At 36.7% G+C, this 19,057-nt stretch overlaps 1 protein-coding gene across 3 annotated transcripts in view; it reads right to left on the bottom strand.

Moving 5' to 3' along the window:
* The window catches only part of LOC145669589 (uncharacterized), a 30,402-nt gene extending 13,617 nt beyond the window's left edge, over positions 1–16,785 (bottom strand). Inside the window, exons 1-2 of one of the 3 annotated variants that reach the window (XM_081737804.1) lie at positions 16,529–16,785; positions 12,727–12,821 (exon numbers count right to left, since the gene is read on the bottom strand). The gene's annotated coding sequence lies outside the window, so the exon portion shown is untranslated. Of the gene's footprint in view, positions 1–12,726; positions 12,822–16,264; positions 16,461–16,528 lie in introns of those variants that run through there. The other 2 variants (XM_081737803.1, XM_081737805.1) reach the window with 2 other exon arrangements.
* Positions 16,786–19,057: the final 2,272 nt, after the last annotated feature.

Below are 19,057 nucleotides of genomic sequence, written 5' to 3'. Positions count from 1 at the left end.
AACGCGGTTAACTTGATCTTTTACACACTATTTTGGCTACGTTATGTAGAGTTAAGTTCTCATAGAACTTATTTTGCACCAAAAATACTATGGAAATAATACTAGTAACACAATAATAATAATAATAATAATAATAATAATAATAATAATAATAATAATAATAATAATAATAATAATTAAAATTACACAGAACCAGGTATGTATTATTGATGTTTGCTTCAAGAAAGACAGCGACAATATATTATAAGTAAGTTTATGTGCGTATCTTTGAATTTTCATATATTTGTAACTTTAATTTACTGTATTTACGCACTTCCTTTCTTTGAGGAAAAGTCCAAAAATGGAATGTGTTTTACAGAGATTTTGGTTATTTCAGTTTCAATAATCACTCCCGATTTTGTGCTGTTTAATGTTTTGTTTTCTTACAATGTGCAACAGCATTCTAATTAGGCAACGTTTAGAGATTCAGTACATGTAGTTCGGATACAATCGCTATATCAACAGCTTCACAGTGTGCATGCTTTTCTCTGAGTGCGCATTTGATATGGACATTTCAGACATGCATACCATTCTATACCTAATTAAGCACTGTTAACTTTGTATATATTTCCTGTTAAAATATCGATTGTATTATTAGTAATAGCACAGGTTTCCACTCAAATAACCAAATTCATGGCCTTTTCACGGTTTTCATGGTCCAAATTTTTTCAATTTCAAAATCGGAAAGTTTATAAAAATAACTTTTACAGACCACATAACGACAATGAAATTCTCTCGATGCGGGATCGAAGGTGGACGGGACTCAAGGCATGGCGTGCGGGTCACTACGTTGCGGTGAAATAATTAAACTCATTCTTGAATTGATTTTTAGTTTAACGTCCCGTTTAGCAGCGAGGCTATGAGACGTGGACCTACTGATTAACGTGGAATCCGAACTACATGAGCCCCTGCCAGGAATCGAACCCGGGGTAAACTCATTCTTGTCCAACCTTATGTTGTCGACCGTACATAAAAGAAACGGAGAAAACATTAAAAAAATCATTTTCTTTCTATGATCTTTCCATTTTTTTCTTTTTTTTTTTTTTGTAAATAGTATTAATCACTTTATTGTATCAATGATTTAGTCTTACAATGAAATGATCTTATGAAAATTTTCTAAATTTCCAAGGTTTGATAATGAAAATCAAGGCTTAATCCAGGTTTTTACATAGTATATGAAATTCACAGCTTATTCACGGTTGACTGGACACTCTGTAATACCAGTATTAGTAATAATCAGATCATCATGGCGATTTGAAATGTTTCAGTTTAAGTCCCTCGATTATTCCCTTTAGACTAAGACGGATTATTAAAGCACATGATGGAAGAATTGGTAGAATGGCAATTAGGAAGGAAACGGGAGTACCCCGAGAAAATTCATGAACAAGGTGTTGTCCATCACAAACTTACTTAGCCGGGAATTAAACTAAGGACCCCACGCACCGAAGATAAACGCTCTACCACTGAGCCACTGTGCTCTCCCCCCCCGCCCCCATGGTGACTAGAACTACGAGTCTGGCGCGTAGTTTGTTTTGACGTTACTATTCCCAATTTTTTGTTTGCAAATAGTTCAGATTTTTACATACTTAGATGAATTGGGAATAAATTATAAAGAAGACGTTATAAAGTTCAAAGTTTCGAATTTACCTTAACCTTAACACGGATACTCCATCATTAGTGGATTCTGATCCATCAACTACTCCTATTTCAATGCCCAAACTAAACGTTATGTACACTCATGTCCAAAATTATTGTCGCATGTCTATAAATATGTTGTTGTAGGAATATAATTTGATAACGAATTCACCTGGTATTTCTTATAATGTTAGTATGTGTATAATCGGCAAAGACATGTATGTGGCAAACTTCATGTCAAAAGAGCAGTAAATAAGAACGATAAAACAAAAATAAAACTTTCTTGTCCATTTGGCAACATTTTGTTTTACTCATTCTGATTTTCGTATTTATAATTCTTTTCCTACGAAATTCACCACAAATATAATTTTCCCGATTATACACATTGTATCAGTATTAAAAGTAGCCTGCAAAATCATTATCAAATTATATTCTTACCCGAACACATTTATAGATATGCGACAATCATTTTGGACATGAGTGTACATGGACATAAAACAGATCATGATCCTCAGTAAAACTTCACTTCCAACGACTTTAATTGCTGTGATCTTCAAGGAATAGCCTTTTTACATCAATAACTATAATTTAAGGCCAAAAATGCAGACCTGTATATCATATTGGATTTGTGTTATTCTAGTGTCTTGGTCAGAAGAAACATTTTCAAGCTATAATAATAATAATAATAATAATAATATACATGGTGTTACAAAAATGTGTCACAATATTTTGGGAAAAGATTACTCAAAAAAAAAAAAGTTCATATGGACCTGTGCTCAAAAGTGGATAGTTTCGGAGTTATAGGGTGCTGAAAACATGAAACAAGTGAACTTCAAAACTATACAGCTCCACTACTATGAGGCCTATCTAGTCGGGTCAAAACATCACTGACGAACTGGTAAGTGAACTATCCAAATATCTATATTTAAGAATGCTAAAGTACTTGCACACCAAATTTTAGATAGATAGCTGGAGAGTGATTAAGTACTCCCAAAGAGCCTCTCAAAACAATGATTGTGCAAGTGCCGAAGGTTCTGAAGATGGATATTTACATAGTTCACAGTCCCTCAGTGAAGTCTGAACCCGACTACCATCGGTCTTATAGTAGTGGAACTAGGGACCTTTGAAATTCATTTTTTCACGTTTTCGGCACTATGCACTTGCGACCACAAATCCATATGGATTTTTTTTTTCTTATTCCAGGGCTCATAGTGGTCTGGTCTCTGGTAAATAGTTGAAAAGTGACCAAAAGCACACGAAAAAGTGACCGAAAGCACATGAAAAAGTGACCAAAATCTCAGCATGCCTTTATTTATCCTTTGTCAATTTCTGCATCACCTCCCTCTCTCTGTTGTTTTGTTTCATCTTTTCTTCTTTACTTCTTCTTTTTGAGCTTCCTCCTTTCTTAGGTTTTCTAAATATACTTCGTAGTTACGGTAAGCAGACTTAGCAGATGTAAGAAGCTTCTGAGTAAGTGGAACCAGTTCTGGCCTATTTCCGAATTTCTTCATCCCAGACATTATATTGAACTTAGCATTGAGAGTTCTCAAGGACATGAAATATTCAAACTCATCACTTACCCTTAAAAAGAACATAACACAAGACGAACATGATGAACCACACAAACACACATACACAAGTTGAGCGGAGCATTAACTATTACAAGAGAAAACTAAAAGACTATTATGATAGAAGAAAGAACAGACACAGAAGGGTTCTCATCAACCCCACCTTGATAGCTTAAGCATCCTCCAACCATCTACTGTGCTTTAGAAATAATAAAAGCTGAAGTGAGAATAAAGCTAACTGTTTCACACGTGGCAGCAAGTACTGAAGCTTTCAGAAGAATAGCGACAGCAAGTTTCTGCCTTTTTTCATTTATTTTTATAATATTTTTCTTAGAAAACTATCAATGCAAAGCATAAATCACACGAAAAAGTCACTTTACCTCCCAAAAAAGTAATTTTTAGTGAGAAATTTGAAAAAAAAAAGTAACTTCTAGTGACCAACTTGAAAAAAAGTAACTTTTAGTTACAAAAGTGACTCGCTATGAGCCCTGTTATCTTAATGTAAGGAATCTATTCCCAAAATATTATGACAATTTTTTGTAACACCCTGTAGTTACCATGTATTTTACACGACAGTATAAAAAGCCAGAAAATTTAAATAATAGTTTAATGTAACGATGCTTCACCTATAGATACAAGCATCGTTACATTAAATATATATATATATATTTTAAAAAAATCAATAAAGTATCAAAATATTTTTTAAAATCTATAATCAAGTAAATGAATGGCTTGAAATCAGTAATAAAAAAATATGAATGTGTATTATGTATATTGCAAAAACAAATGAAATGAAATCTTTGAGTTCTACGTACCACGGTTATGCCGGTTAGGCTAAAGGAGACGGTGATGATGAGTGATGGATGAAATGGTGGAATGAAGAAAGTGGGAGGAAACGGGAGAACCCCAAGAAAATTCACGCACACGGTGTTTGTCCACCACAAAGTTCACTTGGCGGGGGCTGGGATCGAACCCGGAACCCCAAGCACCAGAGGTGAACGCTCTACCGCTGAGCCACCGTGGCCCCATTATGTATATTACATGATCTACATACTTATATATATATGACCAATATATATTAGTAGAATGAAAAGAAAGAAAAATAAAAATTGAATTAAAGTTCGGTACTAGGTTCAGGTTGATATGCCATTAAGTTTGCGACATGAACTTCGGAGCGTTTTCTCAAATTTAACGGGCGCTATAGTGATAATCAGTTGTTGGGTCTTGCCTCCACTGGTTAACAGCTATCTCTGCTCATTCTTCTGATTCTATAATTTATTTGCTGATTTATATATATATATATATATATATATATATATATATATATATATAGGAATGCACAGCTTTTATGTTCAACATATCCAGCACATATAACCATCCAAAATTTGGCATTATCGAAAATATGAAAGCCCTCAGGTATGAAGGTTGCTGGATTTTTGAATGTCAACCTGTACCAGGAACGAGACTCATAAAAAAATGTTTACAAAGGAAAGTCGCCCCCTTTTTCGCGACAAGGCCTGTAAAAGTTGGCTTCGGCACTCATGGAGGTGTTGTTAGTACCATGCTCCGGTACTTTTACTTCCCCAGGTCACCTCAGTTATTCATTATAATGAGGTTGGTGAACCTCAGAGCTGCAGTGAAACGACGGTAAAAAAGGAAAAAAACTCATTCTTCCTTCCCCAGAGACAGAACCTGAGCTACCGAGATAGCAAATAGATCCCTTACCGACAACGTTACTGTGGCCTTAACAGTAAATACACCCATTACCTTAAAAATGATTAGGTGAAGGCGAGAATATGGGTCAGGCCAGGGTCTTACTTACATTCTAACTCCATGTGAGCTCCATTAGTAACTCTTACAATATATGGCCTGAACTCAATCTCTCTCTCCACGTATTCTGTAACATGTGAGGTGTTACTGAAGCAATCGCATTCCTATTACGGTTCTTCAGTTCATCAAGGTTACGCACCTTTACACCAGAATACACAAGGTCTTTCACATACCCCAACAGGAAGAAGTCCAGAGGGTAACATCAGGAGACCGCGGAGGTCACCTAATTGGCCCATCACGGCCTATTCAACGGCCAGAAAATTCAGTATCAAGGTACTCCCTCACTTTTAGGTTCTAATGTAGCGGGGCACCATCCAATTGGAATATTACTTGAGGTTGCAAATGTTATAACTGGGGAAGAGCAAAGAGTTGAAGCATGTCTAAGAACACATTTCCTGTTATGGTTTGCTCTATGAAAAAGAAGGTGCCTACAGCTGCATTATGTGTTAAAGCACACCAAACATTCAATTTGGGACTGTCTCTAGAATATTCTATGTACGAATGCAATTCTCAGATCCACATATCCTAACACTGTGTCTGTTAACATAGCCAGACAAGCGAAAATTGCATCAGAGAAAACCACGATCAATAGAAAATGATGGTCATAATCAATCCTGTCCAGAACTTCAGTAGCAAATGCTGCTCTCTGTGGCTTATCGTTGGGCTTAATTTCCTGCAACAATTGCATCTTATACGCGCGCAAACGTAATCGTTTGTGTATTATATCGTGCACTGACGACTTTCCGATTGTAATTGCCTGCTCGCTGGGCGAATTGACTTCCTCGGTCTACATGAGAAACTCTCTCTTATTGCTTCTACATTTTCTTCTGACACAAGCGATTTACCACCCCTGTGTTGTTTCACTACACTCCACGTTGGCAAAGATTGATCCTTCCACGCCTGGATACTGTTGCGTGATGGAGGATCCTTGTGGTAAACACGTCGAAAGTTTCGTTAAACTTGAACAACAATTTTTGTCTCTGCAAACCACCACACTCATTGCGCCTTTTCGACTGCCGGCGGCATTTCTGTTTATCGGCGATACTACCGCCGTCACCGGTAGTTGTTCAAGTATGAAAATTTGCTGAACAAAACTTTTTGAGTTTTCCTTCAATATGATTTTTTTTCTTCTGTATCTCTGACCATATTAAATCTATACACTTCTAAAAATCGTCAGTCCCATTCCGGACACCCTATATAAGTCGTGTTTTTACTTCTACTTTAAGGACATGTTTACGTTACAGCTCTATAGCACTTATTTCCAACTGAGTGGGACGCAGTGGCTCAGTGGTAGAGCGTTCACCTCCGGTGCTTGGGGTCCCTGGTTCGATCCCAGCTCGCGCCGTGTGGACTTTGTGATGGACAAATATCGTGCTCGTGGGTTTTCTCGGGGTTCTCCCGTTTCCTACCACTTTATTCATTCCACCATTTCATTCATTTCTCATCATCACCGTCTCCTTTAGCCTAACCGGCATAAACGTGGGCCGTAAAACTTAAAGATTTAATTTTCATTTTCATTTCATTTCTAACTAAAACTAAATGCTTCATGATATCACAGTCTGTTGCTTGGGTTCTCATGAAGCCTAGGAGCTGAGTTGATCTTCAGTTTAATGTTCCTTTCAGCAGCAAGGCTATAGAAGACGGGACCTACTGATTAACGTGGAATCCGAACCACATGAGCACCCGCCAGCAATCGAACCCGGGTCTTCCACGCTAAAGGCGCGTACGCTAACTAACATAGAGCTAGAAAAAGGCAGCAAACCTATCACTGATAGAAGGCAGAAGTGACAGGCAAACAAGGCATGCTCGCTCCAAGTAAGTGTTTTCCAGGTGAAATTATGGATTCCGATGTTTCGAATGCAGACACTGCATTCATCTTCAGTTATTATTATTATTAAGATGAATGCAAAGTTCGCATTTGAAACGTCGGAAATGAATAATTTTACCTTACATATAGCCAGAGAATACTTGCTTGAATCACGTTGCCAAGAAAGATTCCACTCTTTCTGTGTGTTCGAAGGTTCTCCAGAAATTGTTCAATTGTGAAATTATTTTACATTTATGTGTATATTTGGAGTTGGTCAGCGAGAGGTTTATTAATAAAAATCTCATTTTAAAACTAGTAGAATATTCAATACAGTTGAATTTTGTGTGTATGGTAGTGTAGTGGTTGCCTGTAAGTAGTTTAATGCACTGAGTGACGCTTAGCCAATCATCGAATGTATCGACGGAGTTTAAGCTTCAAATATTTCACTGTGACTATCCCGTTTTGTGCTACATAATGTATACGTTGATAAGCCAAAGAATCCTATGGATTTAAGTTTCTCCATGAACAACGACCTGGAGAGAAAGCGGTTGTCTATTCTCTAAGTCGTACTGGAAGCCATCTTAAAATTATCTTAAGATTGAAGTTGATAATTTTAATACCCGAGGACGAGACTAAAGCCATGTGTAGTAAGAAGACTATTCTGCGTCCGGGTTCCAAAAGTTCCAGAACAAATTTCGGAATTTAGGAAGTAAGAATCCACACATTTTTTACTTCTTTGTAGCTTTTCTTCCCTATATCTTGTATTATTTTGTCAGTACATTTCAAACACGGTCTTCCTCTTGGTAGTTTTCTTCTGCAATTGGCTCCATAGCTACTAGCATGATTCTTCCAGGTCTCAATAATGTGTCCAATTATCCAATCTCGTCTTTTCAAAACATTCTTCAATATTGAAATATTCTTTGTGTCTGAAGGGTAGAGCAAAAATACGGTACACCGGGATTTGGACTTTCCCATCACCTTTTAATATAAAAAGTTCCTCTTGAATACAAGTATATTACAGTAAGTAAAATTTCCTCTAATTAGGTAAGTAAAGAAATGAAAGGAACCCAATGAGTTTGCGTCTTAGGACGTGTAGGTTAGGTTACTCTCAATGACCAGGCGTCTTAGAGAGGGAATGAGTTTCTTTATTAGGTGACTCTCGATGACCAGGGGTCTTAGAGAGGGAATGAGTTTTTTATTAGGTGACTCTCAATGACCAGGCGTCTTAGAGAGGGAATGAGTTTTTTTATTAGGTGACTCTCAATGACCAGGCGTCTTAGAGGGAACGAGTTTATTAGGTGACTCTCGATGACCAGGCGTCTTAGAGAGGGAATGAGTTTTTTTATTAGGTGACTCTCAATGACTAGGCGTCTTAGAGAGGAAAAAGGTGCTTAATGACAAGGCGCCTTAGAGAGGAAAAAGGAGCTCAATGACAAGGCGTCTTAGAGAGGGGTAGGGTGCTCTCAATGACAATCATCTTAGAGAGTTAGTAGTTTGATCAATTGGTCGAGATTGATACTTCTTAAGGTGTGCTCTCCTCTTTTATACCAATTGCTCCAATCTGGCCTCTGCGTTACTTGTCTAATGTTGGCGATGATGGACGTCCTCTTCGTTCCTGCTGTCTGTAGAGTGTTTGTTTACTTCAAGCACGTGTAGTAAAAACACATAGTCACAGCATGGTGTGAAGACATGTGGGACCCTTACAATATACTTCTTTTTTCTCCCACCATTCCCAATACTCTCTCATTTGATACCTTGTTCGTCCATCTTTCATTAATTCTTCTCTAGCACCAAATTTCAAAGGCTTCCATTCTCACCGCCAACCTTGTTTTATTCCATTACATCTGTACCGATTAACCCTCCCTTTTTTTCTGATATTATTTTTCGGCTGCCTCTGTTCGTAACAGCCAGCTCCTACATCATGCATTTGGGTGTTGGAAATGACTGCTCTACAGGGTAATCCATACATGAACACATCACAAATATGGTCGGATTCTATACATAAGTAAGGTAGCGGAACAATTCTCATCGACAACGAAACTACTGTACAACTGTTACGAAAACATTATTTGGCCTCTGTATTTCCATATTAGCCTCCCCTTACCTAGGTCTACATTTCTTTCTGTGCAGTGCTTTTGATTTAAAACATGATTAATTTTAAGATTAACCCAGTACTTTTTAGTATTTTGTTATGAGAATTGTATTGTAAGCTAGAAACTAACTTCTCAGACTATAAATGAACAAAGTAGAACACGTTGAGTCAGCAATTAATCATGCATTATAATCCCTGTTACCAGATTGGGGTATCGAGTAGATTACCGGTTCGAAATGAACCAGTTTTGAGAACAGTTCAGTTAGAATTAGAAGTAGATTAAGATTTCAGAAGAAAGAAAAAAAAAGTCACGCAAAAATACACAGGAACAGATCATGGTTCGACTAGGAATGCAATGAACTACCAGAGAAAACAGGCAAAACTACATTGACTAGAAATTCCGAACGACAGAAGCACAAAATTTCACTCTATAAAGACATCAATGAGTTTTGAAAAGACGATCAACCTCAGACAGCGGATGGTATAATTCTCACGGACACAGGAAGTATTTTAAATAAGTGGTTTTACAATTTGCTAAACGTGCACTCAAAGAATACTCGTAGAGAAAGTGCAATTCATATAGCAGAACATATATACAGAACCTAACCGAACAGAAACAGAAATTGCTATAAAAGAAATTAACGAAACACAAATCTTCACATATAGACGGAAGACCCGCTGACTTAATTTTAGGTGGAGGGAAAAATTATGGAACGAGATACAAACTCATTTTTGTTAATGGAACAAGGAGGAATTGCCACAAGAATGGAAAGAATCAATTATTGTTTCAATTTACAACAAAAGTGACAAAATCGACTGTAATAATTATCGAAGCATCTCCCTTCTGTAAACATCTTATAAAATTCTCTCAAATATTCTGTAACAAGACTGAAGTATTCTTTACATACGTAGATGAAATTATTGGAGATTATCAGCGCGAATTTAGGCGAAATCGATCAACTATCGACCAGATCAACTATCGACCCAGTAGGGAAATACTTTCACGTCGAGAATAGCCTAAAACAAGAAGATGCGTTGTCACTGTTATTATTCAACTTTGTTTAGTAATACTATACTTTACTTTCCACAAAGTAGGCACTTTCAAACACTTGCGATTAACATTAACAGACCAAACTATATCCATAAAGAAATTAAATGTCAACTGAAAGCAGAGAATTTATGTTAATATTCAGTCCAAACTCTGATCGACGCGAATTCTATCGAAAAATTCAACGTTCAAAATATACAAAAAGATAATTACGCCTGTTGTGCAGTACGGTTGCACAACATGGTCGCTTACTCTGAGGGGAGAACGAAAGCCAAAAATATTTGAAAACAAAATCCTGAGGTATACGAAGGATCAGCAGTATATAGTAACTAAGATAAACCTAGTAAAACTAAAGTAAGGCTACATTAAATATTGTCAGACGGAAAACATTCTATTACTTACACAGATAAAGAGAATTGGATTTATACACCAGTACCAAAGATAGATGAAGACCTAAAACATGGAACGGATGCGAATCGGGAACGGCAGAAACTTCAAAACGAGAAATTGTATAATTTATAGTGTTTACCCAATATTATTAGGATCATCGTATTTAGGAGGCTTATGTGGGCAGGTTATGTAGCAAGAATGGGAGAAAGTAGAAACGCTGTCCAAATATAAACTGGAAGCCCAATCGGACAAAGACAATTAAAAGGACCAAGGCGCAAATGTGAAGACAATATTACGATAGATCTAACAGAAATAGAGATAAAAATTAGAAACTGGATCCAATTAGCTAAGAAGAGAAGTAAATGGAGAGCTTATGTCATTGCGGCATTCAATCTCGGGGTCCCATGGGCTATAGACTTAGTTGAGTTGTTTAGAATGTGAAATCAAACATTACGTTCCCTGACTGGACGATCGCTGGATCACCAATCCACCATAATATCTCGTGATGTTTGATGTTCAAGCGGGCATACTATTCCACTTCAGAGAGGTACAATTCACATATGTAAGACAGTTCAAGCATAAGCTCATAATATATAGGTCAAAATTAAAAACAGCCCTTGGTGTACGAGTCCCGGGTTCGATTCTCGATGGGAGAGTTTGAACACATAAGAGAGATTCGGATTCCGCCTTAAACCATAGGTTCACATTTCATAAAACTTAAGTGCTGAAAACCGACGCTAAACTTCAACAAAATAAATAAAATAATGAAAAAAGAACACCCGGAAGAAAGTAGCGTAGTTTACTTGAGATACTGGTAGAAGGCTGTACATGAGATGATAACGACCACTTGGTTTTAAACGCTTTAGAACGCGAACATCTCCAAGCCCGTAACAAACTGATTTCCCAAAGGGGTGGGGAACTAAATTTTCAGCAGATGTAGAATACGTAGGCGAACTCAGTTCGCACAGTTAACTGAGTTTGAGTGAAGGCATATTGTGAGCCTGCTGGAAGCTGGAGGTTTGTTCCGAAAAACAAGAGTAACTGACTGCGCGAGAATTATCCACTAAGTATCAAGTGTTTACGTCAATGGACCGAGGAAGATACATGCACATCAGTACATTCCCGGAAAGTATCGTTATATGGATGCATACCTGACCAGAAGTATCAGAGGAACTATCATTGCAGATCGTAAGGCAAGTACATCCCAGATTAGAACAAACGTCGCACCCGAAGTGTCTTAATGGGACTATCTATAACTTACTGGGTGGAGGACTACTATCACAGGTACGCTTACAAGACTTTCCCCCTACGCCTCACCAAAAATCAGTTCGTCTCTAATGGTATCACGAAGAAAACAACTAAAGTGATGAACGTAATGCCTCATCATTTTGACAAAATAAGAGGCAGTTCTTCCTCTATGATAGTGATAATCGTTAGTGGGTGCGATGTCACTGATGAATAGTAGGCTACCTTCCATAATCTATACAGAAGCGACATACAAGGCCAACGCCAGGCAGCCTTCATCTAACGCTTCCTCTTTCCGTTCCTACACCATCAGAGAGATATGTTCTTCCAACAGGAGAATATCTCCCCTCCATACACATACACACTGAATATGGCATACAACACATTCTCAAAGATGTGGGTCAACTTTCCTTGGCTTGCAGGATCACCACACCTGTCCCCATGTGTAGGATTCAATAGGCCGGCGTCTACTCCAGTCTGCAATGTCGGCGACCATTAATTCACCAGACGGAAGAAGTACGGAATGTCTTTTCCACGACCACGACCCGCATCTCTACAATCGTCTCCATGTGGAGACGAGACGGGTACTCAATGTACTGAGATTCGTAATTTCGGTGCTCGCTTACGAAAAATATTTGAAACCGTAAGCAGGCTACGGTAAATCTCGTACTTTCATGTCCGTTGGTGCGAAATCAATTGTATTAAGCATAGAGTATTATGATCGCTACTTTAATTTCTCCAATAGCAATTTTTAAGATGTATAGAAAGAAAAGAACGACATAAACTTTTACATAATGTTCCAATCTCTTAGTCCCTTTCTGCACAACACCTTTCAGGATTATGAATTAGATTTCTGAGCTTTCGGACTTTTTCGACCCAGTGTCCCCACCGGAAATCGAACCCAGGACCGCTCGCACCAAAGACGAAAGCGTCAGCGATTACGCTATGCGGGGCCATACTACACCTTTCAAAATAGATCAAATGAAGTAAATTGGGATAAAAGGAGCCAAATAATTCGTTGATTTGCATTTACGCCCTTTGTCAGCAGTGTTGCTGTACAAGCAAGACTTACAGTTTAAAGTGAAATCTGGATCACTGTACTGCGTTCGGTACGGAGCCCTGTACACAAAAGACATGTCTTCTAGTGATTAGGCCAGAAAAGTAGTGCTGAAACGAAAGAAATTAAGCTACAATAGAATTTGTTAAGCTGTGTCGATTGTTCAATGTGTTAATAGAGCATTCTTTGTATCAGCAAGTGCAAAACAATATCGAATTCAAATGTTTCCCGTGCAGCGTGCCACTTCAAAATCCAACGTTAATTCTAATACGTTATTTAGCAGATAAAGAGAAAAACGGTTTAACAGTATCCAAGATCGTACCTAGGGGGAATATTGGGGGAGGGGAGAGAGAGAGAGAGAGAGAGAGAGAGAGAGAGAGAGAAAGAGAGAGAGAGAGAGAGAGAGAGAGAGAGAGAGAGAGAGAGAGAGAGAGAGAGAGAGACTGACTTCAAATCTTTGCCGGCATTTTAAATTGGTATCAAGTTTTTTTCCTCTTTATTTTAAATGTATTTATAAAATAAGCCCCCTTCCGAACTCTTCTCTGTGCTCTAGCTTCACAGTCTATGACAATATACTTCATTTACCAACATGGCGTGCCAGTAATTCGTACTAAAATATTTAATGCATTATTAACGTACAGTAGGCACAAAACTATTGTAAAGACAGAAGAGGTGTACGCAGACTTTCATCAAGGGAAGGTCAAGCGCTCAGGCTCATGTCATTTTAGGACAGACATGATTTTTGTGTGTATATATATATAGTGAAACCTCTACTAACGGACACCTCCCTTAACGGACACATTTTGTAATCCCCAAACACTGTAATAGGAAAAACATATTGGCAAACCTCTCTAAAGCGGACACTCTCTAGTACGGACACGGACAGTCTTTTCTGTCTTTTATAGGTATTATTTACCTCCGTATTACGGACACTTTCTCTAGAAATAAGTTGAAAAGTGTAGTAAAAATACATTTTTAGTAATTCATACATGTGTCACCAAGGAAGCACTGTGACATTTTGCCTCAACTGTCTGCTCAGCAACCCAGATGAAGCGTCTCTGTTTACCAACACTCTTATGTCCTTTGCTAGCATCCCACTCCCACTTACGCTGTTTTAGACGCAAAAGTGATTGACAGTTGCACGCCGTTAGGGATGACACGTTATGCTACTGTCCCGTTGGAGTCTCTAACCAAACAGAAGACAAGTTTAGTATTTTTTGCCCTCAGGTATATATAGTCTCAAAAAGGACACTTCAGGATGAATGTGTGAGGCAATTACTCCACAAATTAAAGCGCCATACTGAAAACGAAGGAAGTATTGATAAATGTAAAGTGCAGGGAACTAAAACATGTTATTTCCATGTTGTGCCTCGAACATAGAGTATTTGATGACAGAGGATAATGCAGGTAATACGTGATTCATGCAAAAATATTTTTTTTTTCTAATTGTGTATTACCTTGCTCACTAATTTACATAACAAAATACTGAAATTTCTTGAAGGCGGACACCTCTCTATAGGGGACAATTTTTGATTCCCCACGGCTGTCCGCTTTAGAGAGGTTTCACTGTGTATATATATGTCAATATAGTAAATAGTTATTTTCCCACAGACCTTCTTTGAGGGAGAGGATTAAAACCCGAAACCTCCCTTACGTACGGAAGTTTTCTCATAGCTATATAGTCATCGTATGGTCTTCGGGACGGGAGATTCAGTAGGGGTTCGTGGTTCGAATCTCACGTTTAGCTGTAAGTCCATATCTCAGATAGCCTCGCTGCTGAAAGGGAAGCTAAACTCTAATCCAACAAACCAATCCCCTTGCAAAAAATGAAATGAAATTTTTAAGTCTTATGTCTCACGATTATGCCGGCTAGGCTAAAGGAGACGGGGATAATGAGAAATGAATGAAATTGTGAAATGAAGAAAGTAGGAGAATCCCGGAGAAACACACGCACACGGTGTTTGTCCACCACAAAGTTCACTTGGCACGAGGTGGGATCAAACCAGGGACCCCATGCACCAGAAGTAAACGCTGTACCGCTGAGCCACCGCTGCTCACCAACCTCTTGCATACGTCAGTGAAAGATACCATGTAGGTATGCGTTATACAATATCTAAATATGGCATGTAGTCAGAAATGATGATGTACTATGAATACAGAGATAGCTCAAAAAATATATATATACTGTTTGATTCTGAATAACTATCAAATGGACGAAAACCTCTCATTTTTGGTAGTATAATAGTTCATTGTCTAGAAGGGAGCTAGGTAATGTAATAGTTAACTCATCGGCACAGCAAAACGGGGCGACGAATTCAACCTTGACTCGTTCAACATTTTCACTCATTCAACTTTTGGTAGGTGTCTGGAGGTTTACCCCGTAAATAAAATTTACAGCGTAAGAAAATTCTTCAAATTTGTTAGTTCGATCCCAGGCCGGTATTGGATAAATAAGAAATACGCATTTTTATTAAAGGTCCTCCTATTACTTTTCCTTTGAACAATACATTGCATTCATCATAGCCTCCTTCAGTTTAGAGAATGATCACGACATGTTACAGTAGGGATTTGATTTCAATTATCAAGTTATTAGCAGGTAGTGTTACAAGTTTTACAAAGGAACCTACCATCTCAATATGTTAATATCAATGATACCTTGTACACCAGTTATAATATACGACAGAACATTACACGTGAATTATTCTTGTTTGTAATTAAGTATTATTTGGCGTACCGGTACTGTGATTAAATTAAACGGGTTAAGTTCCAAAGTTGGGAGTCCGTTTCCAGCAAAATTTTTAAAATTTACAGAAAAGATATGGATAATTTGATTGTTTGTGTGCTTGATAATGTATAAGAGTCTCGAAAAATCTGTTTATTTGTTATATATAAGCGGTTATAAACATGGGACTATACGGCGAGCGGAGGGAACTACTTGGCGCAAGGTAACCGAACAGTTGCATTGTTGGAAAGAAACGAGCATTTATGTTATCAACATGGCAAATGTACAAGGGCAATGATCTAACAATTTTAACATTTGTGAAGCAATACGTTGATTACGAGCAAAATCTTTTAAAAGTTTGTGAAAAGAGCACGGATTAATGAACCTAATAACAAATTGCAGAAAGTGTGGCAAGGAGATAATAGCGAAAAAACGTGGCGAAAGCGGACGCCCAACTTCCGAATAAATGCCAATTAAACCATTACTTGCTGGGACATTTCATATCTCTATATTTCTTTAAATATATACAATCTCCCCAGGTCAGTATAAATTACTAGCGCTAATCACAAGAATATTATGTGTACTGTAGATCGGTTTGATTCTATTTTTTTCCTAGACGTAAACTACTGTGGACTTTCAAAAAAACGTTGCTTACAAGTATCCTGAAAATGACTGTAATATTTACTTAATATAATCTACGTGTAGCAGAAACTATTAATTCTGATAGTGTGTGTATACTTAACGATGTATTAAAATATTCCAACTTAAGTATTAATCCGCTTTGTAATAAGTTTCAATATATTAATATCTACATCGCTACATGCTACTCACATTAGTTTTGCGTTATTCCTTATTACAGTCTTCAATTGACGAACGGTATTACAAACAAGCTTCTTCAGTTACTAACAGTGTCGTTCTACGGAGTGTATGTTTATAAACGTCATTACATGGTACTAATCAATGCAACATTAATTATTCATAAACAATAATTCAGTTACCTCAAATACAAAATTATCAGCCTACTAACAAACAATTACATTCAACTGTCTTATCTTGTTTGAATAAATATATATACACTTCATTGTCCTTTCTTACCTGCCCCAACACTTCAAGCCACAAAGATATATTTTTTTTACCCAATATGTTTTTCAAGTAACAAGTTTTAACTAGGTTCTGAAAACAATCAATTTTCTTTCCTTTGTATATTTATTATATTCCAAATTGAACATCATTAATTTATCATCTGTTTCAAATCCAGTTAGTTGATCGTTAAAATCGCCGCAAATTCTAATCACCTACACGATGTCTTAAGTCGTGGAGCACCTAATCGTACTGTGTTCACATTACTTCCATCTACCATATGACTTAGTGTTGCCAATGCACAACTTGAAAATTTACTTACATTTTCCAAAATATTCAAGGTAAAGCAAAAACATTATTATTTGTATACAGTACAAAGATAAAGTTTCCTAAGGAACATTTGTATCGTTGAGAATCAAATAATCGATTTTCCATATATAAAAATAATATTCTCTTCATGTTTAATTAATATTTACATACATTTGAGGAAATATATGAACTTCTGCTATTTTCACTTAAAGAATACTAATGTTTTCCTTTGTTCGAGGTCAGCCAGAGAAAGTAGAGAAATAGTTGCTTTAATAGCTACTGTTTCCTTATGAAACTACACTAAACGCATATTGTGACAGAGAGTGATTATTTATGGGGCGGCCTGGGAGAAGTATCCAGCTGAAGCATATTTCCAGTTGTGGATGAATGTTATTTTTACCAGGATTTTCACTCTTCATATATTAGAAGCCTCCCCTTTGGAAAATTTTAAAGTCATCACTGGCGCCAAGTGGGGAAACATATTTCTATAATTCCCTCCTTTTATAGTTATTGTAACAATAAAAGAGCCTTATAATAATAACAGTAATAATAATAATAATAATAATAATAATAATAATAATAATAATAATAATAATAATAATAATAATAATAATAATAATAATAATAATAATAGTTGGTATATTGTGTATGCTATGCTTCTGATGCACGTGGTTCCAGGATCGATTTCCGGCATGGGCGTCCGAAGATAATTTTCTAAGGGAGAGACAAATCCAAGGTTGCTGTATTACGTTTGGCATTTTTTTTTTTTATTTGTATTAAGTAAACCTTCGGAAATTTAATACATTTTCATAAGCCAGAGAGGGGCTCGGGCCCCACCCTGCCCTCCCCTTCGGGCGCCCATGATTCCCGGTGAGGGAATTTCAAAAATTTGAACTATTATTACACAACAGTACGGATTCTATCCTAAACTGTAGGTCCACATCTCATATCATCTCTTATTAAAAGAAACGTTTAACTTCCTCAATAATAATAATAATAATAATAATAATAATAATAATAATAATAATAATAATAATAATAATAATAATAATAATAATAATAATAATAATAATAATAATAATAGGAAGAAGAAGGAGAAGAGAAGGAGGAAGAAAAAGAAAATGTGCAATGAAATTAATACGAAGTTTATGAACTAGAAGTAATCAGAGCATACTCAGACACAAACACTTCATATTTTTAAGTATAAGGTATTTAACTAGCCAGTAAAAGTCGAAGAAAATAATCCTCACTGATTACAGCAAATGTTAATCCTTAAATTTATAACAAACTCCACGAGTAATTGGAAATGTGTAATTCTTGTATCTAGAGAAATAAATTAATCAACAACTAAAATAAAGTAAACTAACTTGTAGTTAGCAACATTGAAAGAACTGTAGCAGAAAGAAAGAGTAGCAGAATGAGCAAAACAGCGTTGCCAGTTATATTTGCGCACAAATTATTTTATTGTCAGTTTTCATAATATTTATTTACTTTATAATCTAGATTATTGTCGTGGAAATAAATACATAGGCAAACGAAAGTTGCAAAAACTTAGTGGCACAGTGAAAATCTCCTACGGCGGCCGTACAATCGTATAACTTTTCCCATAGATTACAAGATGCTGAAGTAATGCCTGAGAATGCGTGGTACACGTATGCAAACTTCTGAAGCAAATAAGTTGAATTCAACCATATATACATAATGTTCGTCATTAATCCTTTGTAAAAACTGTTTTTCTTAATACTTTTATACTTTTTAAGGAATACATTAACCAAAAGTAAAGCACTTATCTGGGAAGGATGCTTTCCTCGTTCTGTACACATTTCGATTAAATATATACACACATAACATACATATACAACATCTGACATCTTTACAAAATCTATAGACTAAAAACCGAAGTGACTTGATCGCTATAATTACTGAGATATAATACATAGGCCTATGTGCTAACCAATACGCAAAATATGAGTTTTGGGTTTTCACTAAGCCCAGTGAACAAAAAGAAGTAAATGCTTTTACATCAGGTATTTGAAGTAATAGCGTATGATTAAAAATTGCAGCAAATGCTTTTGCTAAATCATAAGTGAACTAGTTGGTTTTACTTGCAAACATATCCAACCATGATATGAACAAAACGAAGAAAATATTGCAAACGGGAAGCAAATGCTTCCGGAATTGAAGGTTTGATGTTTGTAAAGTCACGTATGGCCAGGGACGGCATTAAGGGTGGGC

This window comes from Thermobia domestica, chromosome 14 (assembly GCF_964235325.1).
Source record: "Thermobia domestica chromosome 14, izTheDome1.hap1.1, whole genome shotgun sequence".
NCBI lineage: Eukaryota > Metazoa > Arthropoda > Insecta > Zygentoma > Lepismatidae > Thermobia > Thermobia domestica.
The sequence above is the reverse complement of the archived record's forward strand: the minus strand, read 5'-3'. Positions and strand labels throughout refer to the sequence as shown.